Source organism: Amblyraja radiata, chromosome 11 (assembly GCF_010909765.2).
Source record: "Amblyraja radiata isolate CabotCenter1 chromosome 11, sAmbRad1.1.pri, whole genome shotgun sequence".
Classification (NCBI taxonomy): domain Eukaryota; kingdom Metazoa; phylum Chordata; class Chondrichthyes; order Rajiformes; family Rajidae; genus Amblyraja; species Amblyraja radiata.
This window is the reverse complement of record NC_045966.1, coordinates 9,870,532-9,895,160: the sequence shown is the minus strand read 5'-3', so window position 1 is coordinate 9,895,160 and position 24,629 is coordinate 9,870,532. Positions and strand designations below refer to the sequence as shown.

Below are 24,629 nucleotides of genomic sequence, written 5' to 3'. Positions count from 1 at the left end.
GACTCGGTGGGCCGAAAGGCCTGTTTCCGCGCTGTAGAAACATAGAAACATAGAAAATAAGTGCAGGAGTAGGCCATTCGGCCCTTCGAGCCTGCACCGCCATTCAATATGCTCATGGCTGATCATCCAACTCAGTATCCTGTACCTGCCTTCTCTCCATACCCCCTGATCCCTTTAGCCACAAGGGCCACATCTAACTCCCTCTTAAATATAGCCAATGTACCTCTAAACTAAACTAAACCTATCAGAAATATATCCTCCATAATTTCACCCTTAACTCTATTGAATGCGGCTCAGAATGCTGCATAAATGAGTTAAATAGCTCGTCCCTCTGCCTTGGGGAAAGATATTAAATGAATTGTGTTGTGTAGCTGTTCTGCTTTCCTCCTGCAATGAATCTTGTTCTCTTTTAAATTACGGCAAGCATTAAGGTGATTTAAATACATTTGAAATTAATTGTGACTAATTATCTGTTTTTTATTGTATATCTACAAACCACTCTGCAGGCAAATGGGAGAAATCATTGATGTCTAGATTGCAATAGGTGATACTTATATTGCTGTCTTCAACCAGCTGTTCCCATCTACCATGAACAGTCCTGGGAGCCCAGATGAGCACAATGTAGTGATGCAGTAATTTAATGAAGGGCTTGTCTCGTTGTCGGGGCTCGACAACTATAATGATTATAGCTATTACTATTTAATGGTTTGGCTTAGTTTAGTTTTGGCGATACAGCTCGGAAACAGGCCCTTCAGCCCACCGAGTTTGCGCCGACCAGCGATCCCCGCACACTGATACTATCCTACACACACACACACACTAGGCCCAATTTACAATTATACCAAGCAAATTAACCTACAAACCTGGACATCTTTGGAGTTTGGGAGGAAAACGGTGCTTCCCTGAGAAATCCCACGCAGGTCACCGGGAGAACGTACAAACTCCAGAACGACGGCCCCTTTAGTCAGGATCGAACCCGGGACTCTGGCGCATTAAAGCAACAAATCTACCGCTGCGCCACCGTGGCGCTCTTATTTTATGGTAAAAAATTTCCTACCCATGTCGATGGATGCAATAGTCCTGTAGATTCATGAGAGAGTGAAAGCATTAGTTTTGTAGGAAGGAACTGCAGATGCTCGTTTACACCAAAGATAGACACAAAATGTTGGAGTAATGCCCCTGTCCCACTTAGGAAACCTGAACGGAAACCTCTGGAGACTTTGCGCCCCACCCAAGGTTTCCGTGAGGTTCCCGGAGGTTTTTTGTCAGTCCCCCTACCTGCTTTAGCTACCTGCAACCACCTGCAACCTCCGGGAACCGCACGGAAACCTTGGGTGGGGCGCAAAGTCTCCCGAGGTTTCCGTTCAGGTTTCATAAGTAGGACAGGGGCATAATAACTCTGCGGGACAGGCAGCATCTCTGGATGGAAGGAATGGGTGATGTTTCGGGTTGAGACCCTTCTTCAGACTGAGAGTCAGGGGAGAGGGAGATACAGAGATATTGAAGGGTAATGTGTGAAAACAAAACATCAAGGTTGTGTGTGCTATTGCCTGGTGGTGACAGGCAGCAAACGTGAAGGTGATTTTGAATGATTCAAATTGGTGCGTTAGTTAAACACTTCGACTATCCACACTACAGACGTCTTAAGAGTGAACCTTGCAACATAAGTAGATAATCTTGCCTGGGAGGGTTTGCTGTACATCAAATGGTATGTGGTCTCGGCAGTCCTGTGGAGACTACACATGCTCAATAGCTTCTGGAGAAGCGATGAAACAATCATTACACCAGCTGTTTTTTGACTAGAAGCTCTGCTGAAATTAAATGAACATTTTATACGAGCTCTCCTCTCCAGTCATCCTACTAGTTTCAATCATCCTGCTTAGTTTCACTGTTTGTATCTGCTCGTTCTCGCCTGCCCCACAGCCAACAATGAACCATTGTGGGCGCCGCCTTCCCTTGATCAGTGTTCAGTTTAGTTTCGAGATTTTTAGTTTAGAGATTTTAGAGGGCCTGTTTACGCACTATTTGACCCACCGAGTCCGCGCAGACCAGCGATCCCCGCACACTTACGCTATCCTACACACTCTAGAGACAATTCAAAGCCCTGTCCCACTGTACGAGTTCATTCCAAGAGCTCTCCCGGGTTTGCCTTGATTCCAACTCGGAGATTTACGTTAATGGCCGCTCGTCGGTACTCTGGGCTCTCGTGGACATTTTTCAACCTGTTGAAAAATCTTCATGTCTTCCCGTGCTTACCTGCCGTTAGCGAGTCTTCCCGAGTACCTGCCGTTAGCGTTACGAGCCGCTAAGAGACGTCCCCGAGTGCTGACGTACCCACTACGTTCATTCTCCGTGCTTACCACGAGTTTGATTTTTTTTAAACTCGGGCGAGCTCTTGGAATTAACTCGCACCGTGGGACAGGGCTATTACAATTGTACCAAGCCAATTAACCTACAAAACCTGTACGTATTTGGAGTGTGGGAGGAAACCGAAGATCCCAGAGGAAACCCACACTGGTCACGGGGAGAACGTACAAACTCTGTACAGACAGCACCAGCAGTCAAGATTGAACCCCAGGTCTCTGGCACAGTGAGGCAGCAACTCCACTACTGCGCCACCATGTTGCCCAAGCTGGCCACGCTGTTGCTGGCTTTGACTTGTTCCTTTCATACCTATCATTCGTTTGTTCTTTGTATATATTCATACCTCTAGTTTCCCTCTCCCCTGACTCTCAGTCTGAACATAGAAACATAGAAATTAGGTGCAGGAGTAGGCCATTCGGCCCTTCGAGCCTGCACCGCCATTCAATATGATCATGGCTGATCATCCAACTCAGTATCCCGTACCTGCCTTCTCTCCATACCCTCTGATCCCCTTAGCCACAAGGGCCACATCTAACTCCCTCTTAAATATAGCCAATGAACTGGCCTCGACTACCCTCTGTGGCAGAGAGTTCCAGAGATTCACCACTCTCTGTGTGAAAACAGTTCTTCTCATCTCGGTTTTAAAGGATTTCCCCCTTATCCTTAAGCTGTGACCCCTTGTCCTGGACTTCCCCAACATCGGGAGCAATCTTCCTGCATCTAGCCTGTCCAACCCCTTAAGAATTTTATAAGTTTCTATAAGATCCCCTCTCAATCTCCTAAATTCTAGAGAGTATAAACCAAGTCTATCCAGTCTTTCTTCATAAGACAGTCCTGACATCCCAGGAATCAGTCTGGAAGAAGGGTCTCGACCTGAAACGTCACCTATGCCTTCTCTCCAGAGACGCTGCCTAACCCGCTGAGTTACTCCAGCTTTTTGTGTCTACCTTCTCCTTCGTGATAACCTGTCTTGAGAGATGGGCTTGAACATTCTCCATCCTGAAAAAAAAGGAATGGCCCAAACATCCCTTCACGAACTCGGACTAAAATGATCCATGTTGAAAATATGCTTGACCCATGGTGGAGCATTACAGCTCCACCGCTGATTTTTCCAGCACCCTTGGCTTTCTGGATTGTGCGTTTAGACGGACCAACAAAGGCCACGGAGCTCGGTGGTTGGAGATAGTGGGCTGCCGGAGTTGGTCATGAGATCCAATCTGCCGGTTCCGACAAACTCCGTACAGTCAGCACCGTATAGTCAGGATGGAATCCGGGTCTCTGGTACTGTAAGGCAGCAACTCTACCGCTGTGCCCCTGTTCTGTCCCCTACATGGGTTTTCTCCCGGTGCTCCAGTTTCCACAAACATCCCACAAACGTACGGGTGTACAGGTCAATTAGCTTCGGTAAAAAAAACAGTGCCCCAAATGAATAGGAACGGGCGATGAAGTGAGGTAACGGAACTACCTTGAATGGTTGATCCATGCGTGGCATGGATTCAATGGGCCAAATGGCCTGTTTGCGTGCTGTGTCTTTAAGACTAAAAACTTAAGAAGCTGCACTCACCAGCAACTGGAAGAGTGCTCTAGGATCCTGTGCATGTCCCTATTAAGAGTCCATTTTTAAGGTTGCAGCTGGGAGTCTAAATGCTGACAGCCATGGGATCTTGCAATTGATCATGAGTCAAAGAGTCAAGAGCGTTTTATTGTCATATGTCCTGAAACGGAACAATTCTTACTTGCAGCAGTGCAACAGATATGTAAAATGTTGTACTCTGTAAACACCATAACTAACAACAAAAAAAGTTCAGTATATATTAAAAAAACAAATAAATAGACAATAATAGTGCAAATATATTTTGGAGCCTGTTTGGAGGTTGTTGTGTTTAATAGCCTGATGGTTGTAGGGAAGAAGCTGCTCCTAAACCTGGACAATAAGCAATAGGTGCAGGAGTAGGCCATTCGGCCCTTCGAGCCAGCACCGCCATTCAATGTGATCATGGCTGATCATCCACAATCAGTACCCCGTTCCTGCCTTCTTCCCATATCCCCTGACTCTGCTATCTTCAAGAGCCCTATCTAGTTCTCTTTTGAAAGTATCCATAGAACCAGCCTCCACCGCAGTCTGAGGCAGAGAATTTCCCAGACTCACAACTCTCTGTGTGGAAAAAGTGTTTCCTCATCTTCGTTCTAAATGGCTTACCCCTTATTCTTAAACTGTGGCCCCTGGTTTTGGAATCCCCCAACATCGGGAACATGTTTCCTGGCTCTAGCTTGCCCAAACCCTTAATAATCTTATATGTTTCAATAAGATCTTTCTAAATTCCAGAGTATCTCTCATCCTTCTAAACTCCAGAGTATACAAGCCCAGCCGCTCCATTCTCTCAGCATATGACAGTCCCGCCATCCCGGGAATTAACCTTGTGAACCTACGTTGCACACCCTCAATAGCAGGCTCCAGTTTTCAGGCTCCTGTACCTTCTTCCCGATGGCAGGAATAAAATGGGAGTGTTGCCAGGGTGGTCTGAGTCTCTGATGATGCTGGCTGCCTTTTTGAGGCGTAGAAACATAGAATATAGATGCAAGAGTAGGCCTCTGGCTGATCATCCAAATCATTACCCCGTTCCTGTTTTCTCCCATATCCCTTGATTCAATATTCAAGATTCAAGATAGATTTAATTGTCACATGTGCCAGATGGCACAGTGAAATGAAATTCCCATACAGCCATACAATAAAAATAAAGAACACAACACACTATAGAATTTAACATAAAACATCCCCACGCAGCAGAATCAGAGTTTCCCACTGTGTGGGAAGGCACCAAAGTCAGTCTCTTCCTCCACTGTTCCCCGTGGTCAGGGCCTCCCCGTGCCCTCCACAGTTGCCGCTACGGGCGGCCCGATGTCCAGGACCGCTCGCCGGGGTGATACAAGTCCGACGTCGGGCTGCGGGACGTCCTCAGCGGCGTGGACACCAGAGTCGGCCCCCTCCTACCGGAGTCGGCGGCTTCCAATGTCCGCAGGCCGCGCCGGGTGGAGACCCGCTGCTGTAGACCCTCTGCAAGGCGCCCCAGGACTCCACGATGTTGTTCAGCACTGCCCGCGTTGGAAGCTCTCCGCACCAGAGCTCTAGTGCTGAGAGCTATATCTTACTCTCTCTTGAAATTATCCAGAGGCAGTGACTCTTGTATATCCCTTCAAAGGTGGGGAGGTCAGTACATGTGATGGACTGGGCTGGGTTCACCACTTTCTGCAATGAAGTATTGTGGGCATAAAGTGACGCAGGTCAAGCTGCTCCATGGAATCCTTTTAAGATTGCAATGTTTATAGAGCTTTCGTTTTAAAAATTGCAATGGAATAACACTTAAACCAGTGCCACACCACTATAATATTGGAAAGCAATTTGTACGCCATTTTTTAATATCTGCACAGTATTCTGACAATTCCACTGGGAAACCATAGGTTGCAAAAGAAACATAATGTCAGTGTCAGTCATGCTGTGATTGTTTGTGTGATTGTTTAGATTAGTTTAGTTTAGCGATACAGCGTGGAAACAGGCCCTTCGGCCCACGGAGGAGGCACCAACCAGCGATCCCCGCACACTACCCTACACACATTAGCGACAATTTACATTTATACCAAGTCAATTAACCTACAAACCTGTACGTCTTTGGAGTGTGGGAGGAAACCGAAGATGCACGAAATTTTGTGCAGCATGAAATCCTCGCGCACTACCTGTGTGACATATCGCATTGGCGTCGCACGCTGGCTTCCCGACCTCTCACGTGTATCGCATGGTGACGCATGGTTACGTCACCGTGCGTATCAATGCGTCGCCCCGCGCCGCAGGGTATTCTAATGCAGTCACGCACACCAGACGGCATGATGACATATGATTTGCGCGCGACGTCGCGCATAACGACGCGTCGACCTATTTTACATATGACGTGTAAAAGCCGCGCAAATGACGGCCAAGTGGGACAGGCCCTTAAATCTGTCCCTCCTCACCTTAAACCCATGTTAGCTGGTTCTTGATTCCCCTACTCTGGCCCTCGAGTCCTGGCGACATCCTCTTAAATCCTCTCCGCGCCTTTTCCAGCTTGGCAACGTCAACATTGTGGACGTTCAGCTATCGAGTATATTCGCAACCGAGATAACTAGACCTTTGGGAACCAAGCGAGTTGAGGATTATGGAATTGGCGTAGGAATTTACTCATCCTATCATGGAATGAGTGGAGCAGACTCTAACAGCCTCATAGGTCTGTTTCTGAAGATAGACACAAAATGCTGGAGTAACTCAGCGGGACAGGCGGCGTCTCTGGAGAAAAGGAATGGTAGCCCCCGACGTCAGTTACATTAGTTTCTGATTAAAATAAACACCACAGTGCAGGCTGCAGTTTGTGATTTGATCTGATATTTATCAGTCTCACCTCATTAGGGATTTCAGAAATAAACGTATAAGTATAATGAATATAATTTCACCTACTCCAATATATTTATCCGTGTATAAATTGGCTGAAAGACTGCAGGGTAAATGGCATGCATATCTGATTGTAGGATCGTCATTAAGCAGGGATGGGGAAATAATTTACCATAGAAGACACTTTGCAATTAATTCCTCCCAGAAGAAGGAAAATGTCTAGAAATTCAATCAACTAACTATGTTTTTTTCAGCTTAGCGGGTGATTTTGTTTTCCCCAACACCCTTTAGTTTAGTATAGAGATACAGCGTGGTAATAGGCCTTTCAGCCCACCAAGTCCATGCTAACCAACGGTCATACATACACACTAGTTCTACTAGTTAGACCGGTTTTGCATCCTACATAATAGGGGCAATTTACAAAGCCAATTAATCTAAAAACCTACACATCTTTGGAATGTAGGTGGAAACCAGAGCACCCAGAGAAAACCCACACAGCCACTAGCACTAACACTATGTGTTTAAGAAGGAACTGCAGATGCTGGAAAATCGAAGGTACACAAAAAGGCTGGAGAAACTCAGCGGGTGCAGCAGCATCTATGGAGCGAAGGAAATATGCAACGTTTTGGGCCGAAACCCTTCTACAACAGTCACTCTACACCTCCATCCCCCACCAGGATGGTCTCAAAGCCCCCCGGTTCTTCCAGAGAAGCCACCTATACCCGGCCACTGACACTCTCCTCCGCCTAGCACTAACACTATCCTACACACGAGGGACAACTTACAACTTACAGAAACCAATTAACCTCCAAACCTGCACGTCTTTGGAGTGTGGGAGGAAACCGTAACACACGGAGAAATCCCCACAGTCACATTGAGAGTGTACAAACTCCACACAGACAGCACCCATGGTCGGGATCCAACCCGGGTCTCTGGCACTGACCCACCAATTCTACTGATGTGCCACCGTGCTGCCCTCTCCACAACCTTCCCTTCTATCTAAAACCCCCTAATCCCGGCAGCCCTCTTCTGCACCCTCTCCAAGACTTGAGGTGGTGAGATGTATCATTTTATTCTTCATAATCTTAGGGAAACCGCCAGAATTAGCAACGGCAAAATAACAGTGATGATAAAAACTGGTTAAGGCCTTTTTGTTAAAAAAAAAACTGACTGTTCCGAGATGGGAATGTTTCCATTCAGAGTTTAAAAGGAAATTGCAAGTGCCCCAATTTTCCAGAGCTCCTTTGATGTCAATTGGATAATTTAGTCATCATTATTTAAAAAAGAAGGTGGTAGATCGGAAGAAGGTAATTATAGACCAATTAGTCTAAGCCTGTGGTTCGAAATGCTATAATCTATGGTTAGCTACAGCATGTTTAAGCCCAGTGTAAAAGTTAATGCTGGGTTGGGAAAGATCATTAATATTTGTTAAGGGTATGAATGAATACTCTATTGCCAAGTGATATTCTTTTTTCTGCAGACGCAAGGTATGCAAATAGATACCACATAAAGGGCGCCAAAAACGTTTCAAGGTACCCCACGCCAGGTTCTCCTTTGTTCTCCCCCCCCCACCCTCCACCCCCTCACGGCAGTCCCCCACCCGCCAGGTCCATAGGTCATGCCTGATGAATTTGACCAAGGATGCCAGAAGGGACGAGGAATGATAGGTATTACGTTCAGAACATCTCAGAGTCATTTGAAAATAAATTCCTCTTTCGCAAACCGTTAACTGAAGATGAAACTTGTCAAATGTAAGACAATAAGATTTGGAAATTGCCTGACCTGAAGGAAGGAAGGGGCAGGTTTTAGAACATAGAACAGTGCAGCCCAAGAAACCGCCCTTCGGCCCACATTGTCTGTGCTGAATGTGATGCCAAGACCAACTCATCAGCCTTCACATAATCCATATCCCTCCATGCGTGGCATATCCATGTGCTTATCTAAACGTCTCCCAAATGCAACTATTGTATCTGCCTCCACCACCATCAGCAACCATCAGTTCCAGGCACCCACCACCCTGAGTGTAAAGAAAAAAATTGCCCCGAACATCTCCTTTAAACTTTTCCCCTCTCATGTTAAAGCTATGCCCACTAGTATTTGTTTTTTCCATCCTGGGAAAAAAAGTTCTGTCTGTCTATCTTAGCTGTGCCACGCATAATTTTCAGGATATGCAGAAAGCACAGTGCTGGAGGGAGGAAGTCAGCAGGTCTGGCAACATCTGTGGAGGGAATAGACAGGAGACGTGTTGGGTTGGACTATCTTTGCACCTCTTATGCCTCGTTGTGTTTAGGAAAGAACTGCAGATGCTGGAAAAATGCTGGAGAAACTCAGCGGGTGAGGCAGCATCTATGAAGCGCAGGAATAGATGACGTTTCGGGTCGAGACCCTTCTTCAGACTGATGAGGAGGTGGGAGGGCGGGAAGAAGAAAGGAAGAGGCAGGGACAGTAGGCTGTGAGAGAGATGGGAAGGGGAGGGGAAGGAGGGAGTGAGCAAGGACTACCTGAAATTGGAGCAGTCAATGTTCATACCGCTGGGGTGTAAACGGCCCAATTTGCGGTGGGACTCACTCTGGCCATGGAGGAGGCCTGGGTCTCCTCCATGGCCAGAGTGAGTCTCACTGCAAATTGGAGGAGCAGCACCTCATATTTCGCTTGGGTAGTTTACAGCCCAGAGGTATGAACATTTGACTTCTCCAATTTCAGGTAGTCCTTGCTTTCTCCCTCCTTCCCCTCCCCTTCCCAGCTCCCCCACCGCTCACTGTCTCCGCCTCTTCCTTTCTTCTTCCCGCCTCCCCCCCCCCCCCCCCACACACCTTTTCATCAGTCTGAAGAAGGATCTCGACCTGAAACGTATCCTATTCCTTCGCTCCATAGATGCTGCCTCACCCGCTGAGTTTCTCCAACATTTTTATCTACCTGGGTAAGACAAAGGATAGGTTATATATTGCTACAACGGATGGGACACAGGTATTCACCGCAGAAACAATATATATTATTTAATTGCATTAAGTAGAAATAATGGAAGGCTTTGTCACTGTGGTATACCGATGTTTCGTAACAAGTGTGGCTTTGTACTTAAAATGCTGTCATTCCTGGTATAGACACAAAATGCTGGAGTAATTCAGCGGGATAGGCAGCATCTCTGGAGAGGAGGAATGGGGGACGTTTCGGGTCTAGACCCTTCTGTTTATTCACTCAGACTGTTTATTCGGTAATGTGTGCAGTCTGGTAATGGGAGACTAAATCGCAACATTTTCCGCATGTGTTCACACTCCTGAAAGAACAATGTGAGAAGTGTTAAATAAGCCGAATGTGTGAAAAGATTGTGGTGTCGGAATTAAAATGTAACGAACAGATGCATTTTATCAGCAGATCTCTCTGGGAGTGCAGACGGCCCTCTTGAAGCATGGGGAAGAACATGTCCCAGCTACACTAGTCCCACTTGCCTGCACCTGGTCCAAATCCCTCCAAACCTGTCCTATCCATGTACCTGTCTAAATGTTTCTTAAACATTGAGATCGTCCCAGCCTCAACTACCTCCTCTGCCAGCTTGTTCCATACACCCACTGCCTTTTGTGTGATGAAGTTACCCCTCAGATCCCGATCAAATCTTTTCCCCTTCACCTTGAACCTATATCCTCTGGTACTCAATTCATAGATGCAGGAAGTATAAATCTCACTGCTCTTCAGTTAAGGTGCTCTAGGCTAACATAAGTATTCTCATGGATCTGACTGCAAATCAGGCTGCATTTGGAGCATTATGTTCAGTTCTGGGCACCATGTTATAGGAAAGATGTTGTTAAGCTGGAAAGGGTACAGAGAAGATTTACGAGGATGTTGCCAGGACTAGAGTGTCTGAGCTATAGGGAGAGGTCGAGTAGACTGGGACTAAACTCCTTGGAGCATAGAAGGATCTTACAGAGGTGTACAAAATCATGAGAGGCATAGATTGGGTCGATGAACAGAGTCTCTTGCCCAGAGTAGGCGAATCGAGGACCAGGGGATATAGGTTTAAGGTAAAGGGGAAAAGATTTAATAGGAATCTGAGGGGTAACCTTTTCACACAAAGGATGGTGGGTGCATGGAACAAGCTGCCAGAGGAGGTGGTTGAGGCTGGGACTATCCCAATGTTGAAGAAACAGTTAGACAGGTACATGGATAGGACGGATATGGACGAAACCTAGGCAGATGCGACTAGTGTAGCTAGCTCATGTTGGCCAGTGTGGGCTAATTGGGCTGAAGGGCCTGTTTCCACATTGTATCACTCTATGACTATGACTCTATACCAGATGTTGGCACCTTATGTTTCAGTTGAGCAAGACTTTGGTGATGCCTCACTTGGATTATTGTGTTCAGGTTTGGTCAACCTGCTCTAGGAAGGATATTGCAAAGCTGGAACAGAGAATATAGACACAAAGTGCTAGAGGAACACAGCGGGTCAGGCAGCATCTCTGGAGAAAAAGTTCCCTCATCTTTACTGTGGGCATTCAGTCTCTCTACACCTCCATCTCCCACCAGGAAGGCCCTTAAGGCCCCTACGTTTCTTCTGTGACTGCAGACCCAGCCAAATTCCCACTACTAACAGCGTCCCCAGCCGAGCAGAACTAGTCCTCACCCTCAACAACTTCTCATAATAGTATTTGAAGAAGGGTTCTGACTAAATACGCCACGTATTCTTTTTCTCCAGTGACGCTGTCTGTCCCACCGAGTTACTCCAGCGTTTTGTGACTATCTTCGGTTTAAACCAGCATCTGCAGCTCCATTCTACACAGATGATTTAATATGAAGAAAGACTGGATAGACTCGGCTTGTACTCGTTAGAATTCAGAAGATTGAGGGGGGATCTTATAGAAACTTACAAAATTCTTAAGGGGTTGGACAGGCTAGATGCAGGAAGATTGTTCCCGATGTTGGGGAAGTCCAGAACAAGGGGTCACAGTTTAAGGATAAGGGGGAAATCTTTTAGGACCGAGATGAGGAAAACATTTTTCACACAGAGAGTGGCGAATCTCTGGAATTCTCTGCCACAGAAGGTAGTTGAGGCCAGTTCATTGGCTATATTTAAGAGGGAGTTAGATGTGGCCCTTGTGGCTAAAGGGATCAAGTGGTATGGAGAGAAGGCGGGTACAGGATACTGAGTTGGATGATCAGCCATGATCATATTGAATGGCGGTGCAGGCTCGAAGGGCCGAATGGCCTACTCCTGCACCTATTTTCTATGTTTCTATGTTTCCATGTTGGTGCTGGCTAAAATCTAGCTGTCACACTTTGCAAAAAACAGATTGGCCTTTGTTTTGTTAATAAGTGCCAATAGTTTCAAGTGGAACTGACAGCAGTTGCCTGTCTTTAAGTGGTAGCAAGTCTGGGATTTCAACATGCCGAGTGAAAAATGGAAGTCCCAACTTTACTGAACAGAATTGGCACAGTAACAATGAAAGCTCTCAGCCGCTGAGCTGGGTTATTGGCTGTCAGATTCGGAGCCAGGAGGCCGTGGGGCTGGAGACAAGAAAGCAGAGGGGGAGGATAAGATAGGGCGACAGATGGCACAATGGGCTAAGTGTTCGGCTGGCAACCGGAAGGTAGCCGGTTCGAATCCCGCTTGGAGTGCATACTGTCGTTGTGTCCTTGGGCAAGACACTTCACCCACCTTTGCCTGTGTGTGAATGTGTGTAAATGATTGGTGGTGGTCGGAGGGGCCGTTGGCACAGATTGGCAGCCACGCTTCCGTCAGTCTGCCCCAGGGCAGCTGTGGCTACAGAAGTAGCTTACCACCACCGAGTGTGACTGAGGAGTGAATGAGTAATGCGATGTAAAGCGCCTTGAGTATTAGAAAGGCGCTATATAAATCCCATCCATTATTATTATTATTAAGTATGGAACCGCAAGGAGCTGAAGATACTGGGTTGGCCAAAGAAAAGACGCAGAGTGCTGGAGTAACTCGGCGAGTCAGGCAGCATCTCTGGAGAACCATTCATCGGACTCCCAAGTTAGTGCGCAGTAGAAACCAGTCACAGAAAATCTTACCATCCAGCAAAGAGCTTCAAAGTTCACAAAGGAGCGAATCATTTTAATTCCCCATCCCATACCCATACTGCCCTTCCTGTCCTGGGCTTCCTCCATTACTCGAGTGAGGTCACACACAAACTGGAGGAAGTGCGCCTCATTTTCCACTTGGGTAACCTACAAACCCAATGGTATGAACAATGAATTCTCCAATGTTAGGTGACTAGATTAGTTTAGTTGTGCAGGAAGGAACTGCAGATGCTGGTTTAAACCAAAGATAGACACAAAATGCTGGAGTAACTCAGTGGGACAGGCAGCATCTCTGGAGAGAAGGAATGGGTGAGGGTTCGGGTCGAGACCCTTCTGTCAATTGAGGGTCTACCTTTGGTGTAAACTAGTATCTGCATTTTCTTCCTACACATTTCGCCTCCTCCTTTGGACCCGTTCTCTAACATCTTGTGGTTCTGGGTCCGTGTCTGACCAGTGTCACTGAAAGTAAGGGGAAAGGGAAACAAGAGATATAGACGATGATGTGGAGAGATGTAGATCAATGAATGAAAGATATGCAAAAAAGTAATGATAAAGGAAACAGGCCATCGTTAGCTATTTGTTGGGTGAAAACGAGAAGCTGGTGCGACTTGGGTGGGGGAGGGATGGAGAGAGAGGGAATGCCGGGGCTAACTGAAGTTAGAGAAGTCAATATTCATACCACTGGGCTGTAAGCTGCCTGCGTGTATATGAGATGCTGTTCCTCCAATTTGCGTTTAGCCTCACTCTGACAATGGAGGAGACCGAGGACAGAGAGGTCAGTGTGGGAACGGGAAGGAGAATTAAAGTGTTTAGCAACCGGGAGATCAGGTAGGTCCGGGCGTTTGGTCTCGCCGATGTATAATAGTCCACATCTTGAATACAGTAGACAAGGTTGGAGGAGGCGCAAGTGAACCTTTGCCTAACCTGAAAGGACTGTCTGGGTCCCTGGACATAGTCGTGGGAGGAGGTATAGGGACAGGTGTTGCATCGTCTGCGGCTGCAGGGGAAGGTACCTGGGGAGAGGGTGGTTTGGGTTTAGTTTAGTTTATTGTCACATGCACAGTGAAAAGGTTTTATGTTGCAAGCAGTCCAGTCAGCAGAAAGACTATACATGAATAACATTGACGATGCATGCCCAGGAATGCAAGTGGTTAGAATCAAGTCAAGAGTGTGTGATTGTCATGTGTCCCAAACAGAACAATGACATTTTAACTTGCTGCAGTGCAACAGAATGTGGAAACATAGTACTCAGTATGTGTGTGTGTGTGTGTGTGTGTGTGTATATGTGTGTGTATGTGTGTGAGTGTGTGTATATATGTGTGTATGTGTGTATGTGTGTGTGTGTATATATGTGTGTATATGTGTGTATATATGTGTGTATGTGTGTGAGTGTGTGTATATATGTGTGTATGTGTGTATGTGTGTGAGTGTGTGTGTATATGTGCATATATATGCAGTATATATACAGTGTGTGTGTGTAAGTGTATATATATATAGACAGTATGTGTACATGTGTGGGTATATGGGTGTGTGTGTGTATATGTGTGTGTGTGTGTATATATATGTGAGTGTAAACGTGTGTATATATGTGTGTGTGTGTGTGTGTGTGTGTGTGTGTGTGTGTGTGTGTGTGTGTGTGTGTGTGTGTGTGTGTGTGTGTGTGTGTGTGTGTGTATATGTGTGTGTGTGTGTATATGTATATATGCATGGATATTTACACCTAAAACAAACAATAATAGTGCAAAGACAAAACCAATGCCGCCACATCTATATAGTTTGGAGTTTATTTCGAGGTTGAGTGTTGAATAGCCGGATGGCTGTGGGGAAGAAGCTGCTCCTGAACTTGGACGTTACAGTTCTCAGGTTATGTACAGGGAGATACAGCTTTGCCGCCGTTGCTGGTAATTGGAGAATACTTTCACTCATGGTAGAAGGCTCAGCTGTGATTGCTGGCTATTGAGCTTGTTACCATAGAGAAGTCTTGTGAGAGAGCTGTGCGTCCAAACGGAGAGAGGGGAATACAGCGCCGTCCAATACAGACGGCAGCAAGGGGATGAGGGGACCCCCTGAAGGGTCCATGTGGTCTTTAAACACAGGGAGCAGATGCTGGCAGCCGTCGGCCAAGACCGTGGGTGCTGTGCAGTCCGTGGGCCACCCGGGGTTAGTCCTCATGGGCAGAGTCTTCACAACAAGCTGTGGGCATTTTGTGGCTGCGGGAGTGGCAGCAGGCAGCTTGGATTCACGCCGGGGTTCCTAGCATCCATGCCCATGGCACAGCAGAGCCTGCTCATGGGGAAGGCAGGCTGGACCATCGACACTGCAGCACTCAACGCTAGCAGATGTCTCTCTCAAAGTGTAAGTGTAGTCATACAGCATGGTAACAGGCCCTTTGGCCCAACTTGCTCATGCCGACCAACATGCCCCATCTACAGCGATAGCTAAAATAAAACAATTCCTCCAGTTTGATGACCTGGAAAAGATCATCCACACATTCATCTCCTCCCGCCTAGATTACTGCAACTCCCTTTACACTGGCATCAGCCAATCTTCCCTGTCCCGCCTGCAACTGGTCCAAAACGCCGCAGCGAGACTCCTGACGGGCACCCGAAAAAGGGACCACATCACCTCGACCCTGGCCTCTCTCCACTGGCTCCCTGTGCGGTTCCGTACAAACTTCAAGATCCTCCTCCATGTCTACAAAGCCCTCGATGGGCTTGCCCCCACCTACATAAAAAGTCTTCTCACCCACCACTCCACCTCCAGGCCCCTCAGATCGGCCGACTTGGGGTTGCTGAATATCCCGCGGTCTAGGCATAAGCTCAGGGGCGACCATGCCTTTGCGGTTGCAGCTCCTAGACTGTGGAACAGCATCCCCTTTCCCATCAGAACTGCCCCCTCCATCGACTCTTTTAAGTCAAGACTAAAGACTTATCTATACTCCCAAGCCTTTCCTGACGTCCTCTGAGTGAGGGCTACATGTATATATGTATGTAGTTTGTTTTGTTATGCTATTCTTATAACAAATCTAAAGCACTTTGGCCAACGAGAGTTGTTTTTTAAATGTGCTATATAAATAAATGTGACTTGACTTCACTAGTCCCATCTGCCTGCATTTGGCCCACATTTCTCTAAACCTGTCCTACCCATGTACCTATCCAAATGTTTCTTAAATGTTGCCATAGTCCCAGCCTGAAATACCTCCTCTGGCAGCTCGTTCCATACACCCACCACACTTTGTGTGTAAATGTTACCCCCTCAGATTCCTATTGAATCTTTCCCCCTTCATCTTAAACCTGCGCCCGCTTGTCCTTGATTCCCCCTACTCTGGGCAAGAGACTCAACCCGATCTATTCCTCTCATGATTTTATACACCTCCATTAGATCATCTTCAAGATATAAGTGTGAGTATTCAGGTCGGAGGAGCAAGCCAATGGTCTGAGGGGTACTGGGAACACGGTAGGCAAGCTTGGGGTCGTCAAAGCTAACAACACTCCCAACTTTGTCATTCCTTCGTCCTGCTCCCATCGGGCAAAAGGATCAGAAGCTTGAAAGCGTCCACCACCAGAAAGCTTCTTCCCCTCTGCTATCAGGCGTCTGTACCATCCTTCCATAAGCTAGGGGACCGTCTGATTCACCTCTGCCCCATTAGAACATAGAATGGCAAAGAGCTGTACAGCACAGGAACAGCCCCTTCCCCCTATAGTGTCCGTGACAAACATTGCGTCAAGCTACTCTAATGTCTGCCTGCACGTGATCTGCATCCCTCCATTCCCACCGTATGTCCCACCCAATGTGTCTAAAAGCCACTTCAATGCTACTGTCATATCTGCCTCCACCACCACCCCCAGCACTGTGTGTATGTTGTGTGTGTGTGTGTGTGTGTGTGTGTGTGTGTGTGTGTGTATGTTGTGTGTGTGTGTGTGTGTGTGTGTGTGTGTGTGTGTGTGTGTGTGTGTGTGTGTGTGTGAGTGTGCCTGGATGTGAGTCTGTGTGTGTCTGTGTGTGTGCCTTTGTGTGTGTCTGTGTGTGTCTGTGTGTGTGTCTGTGTGTGTGCCTTTGTGTGTGTCTGTGTGTGTGCGTCTGTATGGGTGGCTGCATGTGCATGTGTGACTGTGTGTGTCTGCGTGTGTGTGTCTGTGTGTGTGTGTCTGTGTGAGTATGTGTGTGTCTGTGTGCATCTGTGTGTGTGCCTGCATGTGTGTCTGCTTGTGTGTCTGTGTGAGTGTGCCTTTCTGTGTGTCTGTGTGAGTATGTGCGTGTCTGTGTGTGTGTGTGTGTGTCTGTGTGTGTGTCTGTGTGTGTGTCTGTGTGTGTGTCTGTGTGTGTGTGTGTCTGTGTGTGTGTCTGTGTGTGTGTGTGTGTGTGTGTCTGTGTGTGTGTCTGTGTGTGTGTCTGTGTGAGTATGTCTGTGTGTGTGTCTGTGTGTGTGTGTGTGTGTGTGTGTGTGTGTGTGTGTCTGTGTGTGTGTGTGTGTGTGTGTGTGTGTGTGTGTGTTTCTGTGAGTTTCTGTTAGCTCTCTCTGACAGTGTCCCTGAGAAAACAATCCATGTTTGTCCAATGGCACTGGGCTGCCGTTGTGTACATTGGACGTTGTCCATGGAACTGATGCACTACAATGCTGCAAATGAGCATACAACTCAGGAACGGGGAGGTTAAACTATGATGAGCGTGTGTCTGCATCGGGCCTTTACTGGCTGGTGATTAGAAGAATGAAGAACCTTATTGAAACATACGGAATAGGGAAGGGCTGGGATTGAGTGGATGTGGAGAGGATGTTTCCACTAGTGGGAGAGTCTAGGATTAGAGGTCATAGCCTCAGAATTAAAGGACGGTTTTTTAGGAAGATGAGGAGATGTTTCTTCAGTCAGAGGGTGGTGAATCTGTAGAAATCTTTGCTACAGAAGGCTGTGGAGGCTGTCGGTGGATATTTTTAAAGAGGAGATAGATTTTTGATTAGTACGGGTGTCAGAGGTTACGGGGAGAAGGCAGGAGAATGGGGTTAGGACTTAGGAGGGAAAGATAGATCGGCCATGATTGAATGGTGGAGTCGACGATGGGCCGAATGGCCTAATTCTACTCCTATTACTTATGTCATGTCCTTATGAAACTATATGCTGCACTCTGTATCTTCCCATTTGCTCTATCCATTGTATTTGAGTTTGACTTGATTGCATTTACGTAGAACATTATCTGATCTGATTGAATAACATTCAAAGCAAAGCCTTTTCATTCTATCTGGGTACGTGTGACAATAATAAACCTCACTTAACCCACCCTAACTACCGACAGAGATGTGTAAGAAGGAACTGCAGATGCTGGTTTACACCAAAGATAGATACAAAATGCTGGAGTAACTGAATGGGTCAGTCAGCATCTCTGAAGAAAAGGAATAGGTTACGCTTCGGGTGAAGAAACCTGGCCTGGATAGAGTAGATGTGGAGAGGATGCTTCCACTAGTGGGAGAGTCTAGGACTAGAGGTCATAGGCTCAGAAGGAGATGAGGAGAAAGTTATTTAGTCAGAGGGTGGTGAATCTGTGGAATTCTTTGCCACAGACGGCTGTGGAGGCCAAGTCAGTGGATATTTTTAAGGCAGAGATAGATAGATACTTGATTAGCACGGGTGTCAGAGGTTATGGGGAGAAGGCAGGAGAATGGGGTTAAGAGGGGAAGATAGATCAGCCATGATTGAATGGCGGAGTAGACTTGGTGGGCCGAGTGGTGGGCCTAATTCTACTCCTATCACTTATGACCTATGGAGGTGTCAACCAGAAATGTCAACTATTCCTTTTCTCCAGAGATGCTGCCTGACCCACTGAGTTACTCCGGCATTTTCTGTCTATCTTCAGCCAACAAAGATGGCACAACGAGCCGTCTCTGGCTGGCTTCTCTGTGCATCAAGAGACCCCTCACCAGTATAAGGTGCAACAGTACTTTAAAACAAAATGGTGTCAGGATCTGGTAAGGGGGGGATGAAAAATACGAAGTTGGTATATCCCTTTCTGCTTGGTCTTCATAATACATCTTTTGTTTGTTTTTCTCTTTTTTTCTTTTCTATGGCCTATTTCTTAACTTTTTTCCCTAACTCTTTGCTTAATGGGCCTTTCTTTTTGATCACTTTTTCACACTATCACGACTCTCTCTCACTTTCTTTAATTCCTTTACTTTTCTCTCTTTTTAAAGCTTAAAAAATGAAGTGGTACAATAAATGTAATAAGATATATTTGGCTTGTATTATTGTAATGTACTTACTTCTAATAAATACAATTATTAAAAAACCCTCACCACTCCTCTGACTCGGTCTCTCTAGTCTGGGCTGCCTGCTGCTAGCGTTGAGTGTGGGGTGACTATAGCTGATGATTTACTGGTGGCAGGTGCATGCCATTACTTAATGACTGCGGGTTTGCTGGCTTTGCTGCGAGCATTCTGGCTGCCACAGTTGCTCACATTATACCGACTGAAAATTGAAAACCTTTTGAAAGTATTTCACGAAGCCTTTGGCATCTCCTGATGTTGTAATAAAGCTCCATAAGTATAAGTTTCATTCGCTTTCCTTTAGAGTTACAGAGTAATATACAGTACAGAAACAGGCCCTTCAGCCCGACTTGTCCATGCTGACCAAGATGCTCCATTTAAGTTCGTTCCATTTGCCTGCTTTTGACCCATGTCTCTCTAAACCTAAGGTACACAAAAATGCTGGAGAAAAACTCAGCGGGTGCAGCAGCATCTATGGAGCGATGGAAATAGGCAACGTTTCGGGCCGAAACCCTTCTTCAGACTGATGGGGGGTGGGGGGGGGGGGGAGAAGAAAGGAAAAAGGAGGAGGAGGAGGAGCCCGATGGCTGAGGGAGAGCTAGGAAGGGGAGGAGACAGCAAGGGCTAACTGAATTGTGAGAATTCAATGTTCATGCCACCAGGATGCAGACTCCCCAAGCGGAATATGAGGTGCTGTTCCTCCAATTTCCGGTGTTGCCCACTCTGGCCACACTCTCCTCCTCTCTCTAAACCTATCCTATCCATGTACCTGTTAAATGTATTTGTAATGTTTTTATTAGTACCTACCTCAACTACCTCCTGTGGCAACTCGTTCTACATATCCACCACCCTCTGAGTGAAAATGTTGCCCCTCAGGTTCTTATTTAATGTTGTCCTTCTCATCTTAAGCCTCCAGTTCCTGATTCTCCTACCATGGGTAAAAGACCTTGCATTCACCATGTCTATATTGGTGTAACGATGCTATATCAGTACAAGTTTCACTCACTTTCCTTTATTTCTTTGATGTTATTAGTGATACAATGACAAATGACAATGACTGGGCGACACGGTGGCGCAGCGGTAGAGTTGCTGCCTCACAGCGCCAGAGACCCCGGTTAGATCCTGACCACGGCTGCTGTCTGTACGGAGATTGCACCTTCTCTCTGTGACTGGGTGGGTTTTCTCCGGGCGCACTGGTTTCCTCCCACACTCCAAAGACGTGCAGGTTTGTAGGTTAATTGGTTATTAAATTGTAAATTGTCCCTATAGTGTGTGTAGAATAGTGTCAGTGCGAGGGGATTGCTGGTTGGCATGGACACGGTGGTCCGAAGGGCCTATTGCTGCACTGTATCTCTCAACTAAACTAAACTAACGACTAAGCTAAACTATCAATAACAAATGTGATCAAACAAAAGATGCTAACAATGTCAGTAAAGCACCAAAAATTGGCAAAGTAAATATTGAGGCAGGTTTAGGCTACAAAGTACTATTGATGGGCTGGTAAATTGGAGATGGAATTGGCAGATGGAATTTAATCCTGATGAATTGATGCTTAGGAGAGGGATGGTTGGTGGGTGACGTGTCAATTAAGGGGAGGTCATATACTATATTTAAGAGGGAGTTAGATGTGACCCTTGTGGCTAAAGGGATCAGGGGGTATGGAGAGAAGGCAGGTACAGGATACTGAGTTGGATGATCAGCCATGATCATATCGAATGGCGGTGCAGGCTCGAAGGGCCGAATGGCCGACTCCTGCACCTATTTTCTATGTTTCTTTGTTTCTATGAATTGGAGGATTGGAGGAATACAGGAACTTTGGGATACAAGTCCAAAGATTCTGAAGATGGTGGCGCAGGTATAAAGGTTGGCATTTGAAACATAGAAACATAGAAAATAGGTGCAGGAGGAGGCCATTCGGCCCTTCGAGCCAGCACCGCCATTCATTGTGATCATGGCTGATCATCCCCTATCAATAACCCGTGCCTGCCTTCTCCCCATATCCCTTGACTCCACTAACCCCTAGAGCTCTATCTAACTCTCTCTTAAATCCATCCAGTGATTTGGCCTCCACTGCCCTCTGTGGCAGGGAATTCCACAAATTCCCAACTCTCTGGGTGAAAAGGTTTTTTCTCATCTCAGTCTTAAATGACCTTCTCTTTATTCTAAGACTGTGGCCCCTGGTTCTGGACTCGCCCAACATTGGGAACATTTTTCCTGCATCTAGCTTGTCCAGTCCTTTTATAATTGTATATGTTTCTGTAAGATACCCCCTCATCCTTCTAAACACCAGTGAATACAAGCCTAGTCTTTTCAATCTTTCCTCATATGACAGTCCTGCCATCCCAGGGATCAATGTTGTGAACCTACGCTGCACTGCCTCAATCACAAGGATGTCCTTCCTCAAATTAGGAGACCAAAACTGTACACAATACTCCAGATGTGGTCTCACCAGAGCCCTATACAACTGCAGAAGAATCTCTTTACTCCTATAATGAAATCCTCGTTATGAAGGCCAACATTCCATTAGCTTTCTTCACCGCCTGCTGTACCTGCACGCCAACTTTCAATGACCGGTGTACAAGGACACCCAGGTCTCGCTGCACCTCCCCCTTACCTAACCTAACTCCATTGAGATAATAATCTGCCCCCTTGTTTTTGCCGCCAAAGTGGATAACCTCACATTTATCTATAGAGATGCTTGCCTTCATGAATCGGAGCGTGGAATATAAGAGAAGGGGCCACTGCAGTATGCAGTTCTGGTCACCGCACTAATGGAGTATTACGATGACACAGGAGGGGGGTGAGCGGATATTCACCAGAATGTTGGTCTGAAGAAGGGTCTCGACCCGAAACGTCACCCGTTTCTTCTCTCCAGAGATGCTGCCTGTCCCGCTGAGTCACTCCAAAATTTTGTGTCCATCTTCACCAGAATGTTGCCGGGGGTGGAATGTTTCAGTTATTCGGAGAGATTTGATGGGATGGGTCTGTTTTCCTTGAAGCAGAGGGATCGGATGGGGTGTACAAAATTCTGAAAGGCGTACAGTAGATGGGGGTAGATAGTAAGCAACAGTTTTTCTTGTTTAGGATAGGGCAAGTTTGGAGGGTTAAGCCCCATTCCCACGATGCGAGTTTACCCAAGAGCTCTCCCGAGTTAAAAAAAAAAATCAAACTCGTGGTACTTCATCACAAGTATTTTTTTACTCTTGGAAATTTTTCACACCGTTGAGTTTCCGCATTTCCCGAGTACCTGCCGTTGGCGTTACGAGCCGCTACGAGACATCCACGTGCTCCGACGTACCCGCTACGTACATTCTACGTATTTACCATGAGTTTGATTTTGTTTAAAGTCGGGAGAGCCCTTGGGTGAACTCGCATCGTGGGACAGGGCCTTTATGGACCAAACGCAGGCAGGTGGGACTAGTGTAGCTGGGACATGTTGGCCAGTGTGGGCAAGTTGGGCCGAAGGACCTGTTTCCACACTATATCACTCTATGACTCTATGACTTACTATTACTATTATTTGGCAGAGATGTATAAGACCAGATAGTACAGTGGCCCAGCAGTGGAGTTGCTGCCTCACAGCGCCAGAGACCCGGGTTCGATCCTGACCGTGGGTGCTGTCTATGTAGAGTTTGTACGTTCCACCTGTGAGTTTCCTCCAGGTGCTCCGTTTTCCTCCCAGACCTCAAAGATGTGCAGGTTAATTGGCTTCTATAATAGAAAAAATGGAAATTATCCCTTGTGTGTAGGATAACGCTAGTGTACGGGGCGATCGCTGGCCGCTGTATGTCCAACGTCCAAAGGATTTTAATTCAGATATCCAGCATCAGTTACACTTAACTTTTGGACCAAAGAGTTCTAACGTCAGCAATAATGTCAGCTTTGGGCTTTGACTATACTATTGTGATATGTTGTGCTGTGCACATAAATAATTGTTGCTTCGATTATTTAAATGTCTTCTCTTTTTTTTCTTGCTGCAGGGTGAGCGTTTATTGAAGAGAAGAGGTAAGTGAATATGGTTTTCATTCTGGCTTAATGCGTAGTGTATGGATTTCAATCAGGGAGCCACAGCATGGGGGAGTTTACAGGATACATTTCTGGAATGTCAGAATTAAAGGGCGCTCTTTTAGAAAGGAGGTGAGGAGGAACTTCTTTAGTCAGAGGGTAGTTAATCTGTGGAACTCATTGCCACAGTGGGCTGTGGAGGCCAAGTCGGTGGATATTTTTAAGGCAGAGATAGACAAATTCTTGATTAGAATGTAATTTTGATTAAAACAAAATCGAATTCTTGAACGCAAGAATCAAGGGTTATGGGGAGAAGGCAGGAAAATGGGATTAGAAGGCGGAGATCGGCCATGATTGTATGGCGGAGTGGACTCGATGGGCCGAATGGCCTCATTCTACACCGATAACTTGTGAACTTGTGTGACACCTCTTTCAGCTGGATGTTTTATGAATCTGGCATATTTTGTTGCTGTTCCACCAGCCCATGGATTTTCAGGAGTGATCTGTTGTTGGGAGTTGCACACCTTGGTTTGGTCACCTCTTCACTTCTCCGATCTTACAAAGAGTGACAAAATGGCATTGACTTCCTCTGTGCGACTTGTTGAGATTTCCACATTAGTCACTCGACACTTGGCCTTTAACCCCGGTCACCAGGGGTTGTCCATGTTGGGTATTGTTTGCTGCCAGAGGCTTGGCTGGAGGAAGACAGAGGTCGGCGTGGAAATTAACCAGGACGGCACGGTGACGGAGCGGTAGAGTCGCCGCCTCATAGTGCCAGTGACCCGGGTTCGATCCTGACAAGGGGCGCTGTCTGTACGAAGCTTGTATGTTCTCGCCGTGACCTGCATGGGTTTCCTCCAGGTGCTCCGGTTTCCTCCCACACTCCAAAGACGTTCAGGTTTGTAGGTTAATTGGTAAAATTGTAAATTGTCCCTAGTGTGTAGGATGGTGTTAGTGTACGGGGATCGCTGGTCGGCACGGACTCAGTGGGCCGAAGGGCCTGTTTCCACACTGAATCCCTCGAAAAACAGTGAGAGAAGAGCTTGGTGTGCGTGAGAGGATAGAAGATCCGGGGTGAAGGGGGAAGGAGTTAACCACGGCAGGGATCAGAGGGGAATAGCTCCGGACAGTTAAAAGTCCATGGTGGGAACCAAATGTGAGTGGATGGGGAGGGAAAACATTGCAATGTATTGTGAATCTGAGCCAAGTTATCAATGTTGTGGAAACAAGGAACTGGTTTAAGGGCCTGTCCCACGATCACGACCTAATTCACGACCTCCGCCGAGTTTGCCCTTGACTCATACTCGCAGCATGGTCGTCACGAGGTCGTAGGAGTTCGTAGGTAGGTCGTAGCAGGCCGTGATGCTAGCTATAGGCATCAAGAAGTTCGGGGCGTTTTTTCTAGCATGATGAAAAATGTCCACGAGTAAAAAAGGTCGTGAATTAGGTCGTGAAAGTGAGACAGGCCCTTTAATGTTCAATGTTGTTCAGTGACCAGTGTTGTTGGGCTGTTGGATATTCAATATAAGGTAGCAATGGTGTTTTATACAGCCACAA

At 46.7% G+C, this 24,629-nt stretch overlaps 1 long non-coding RNA gene across 1 annotated transcript in view; it reads left to right on the top strand.

The window, feature by feature from the left end:
* Nucleotides 1-23,074, top strand: part of LOC116978266 — a 78,076-nt gene extending 55,002 nt beyond the window's left edge. Inside the window, exon 3 of the long non-coding RNA XR_004413427.1 lies at nt 23,048-23,074. This is a non-coding gene — a long non-coding RNA (uncharacterized LOC116978266). The remainder of the gene's footprint in view (nt 1-23,047) is intronic.
* The last annotated feature ends 1,555 nt before the right edge of the window (nt 23,075-24,629 follow it).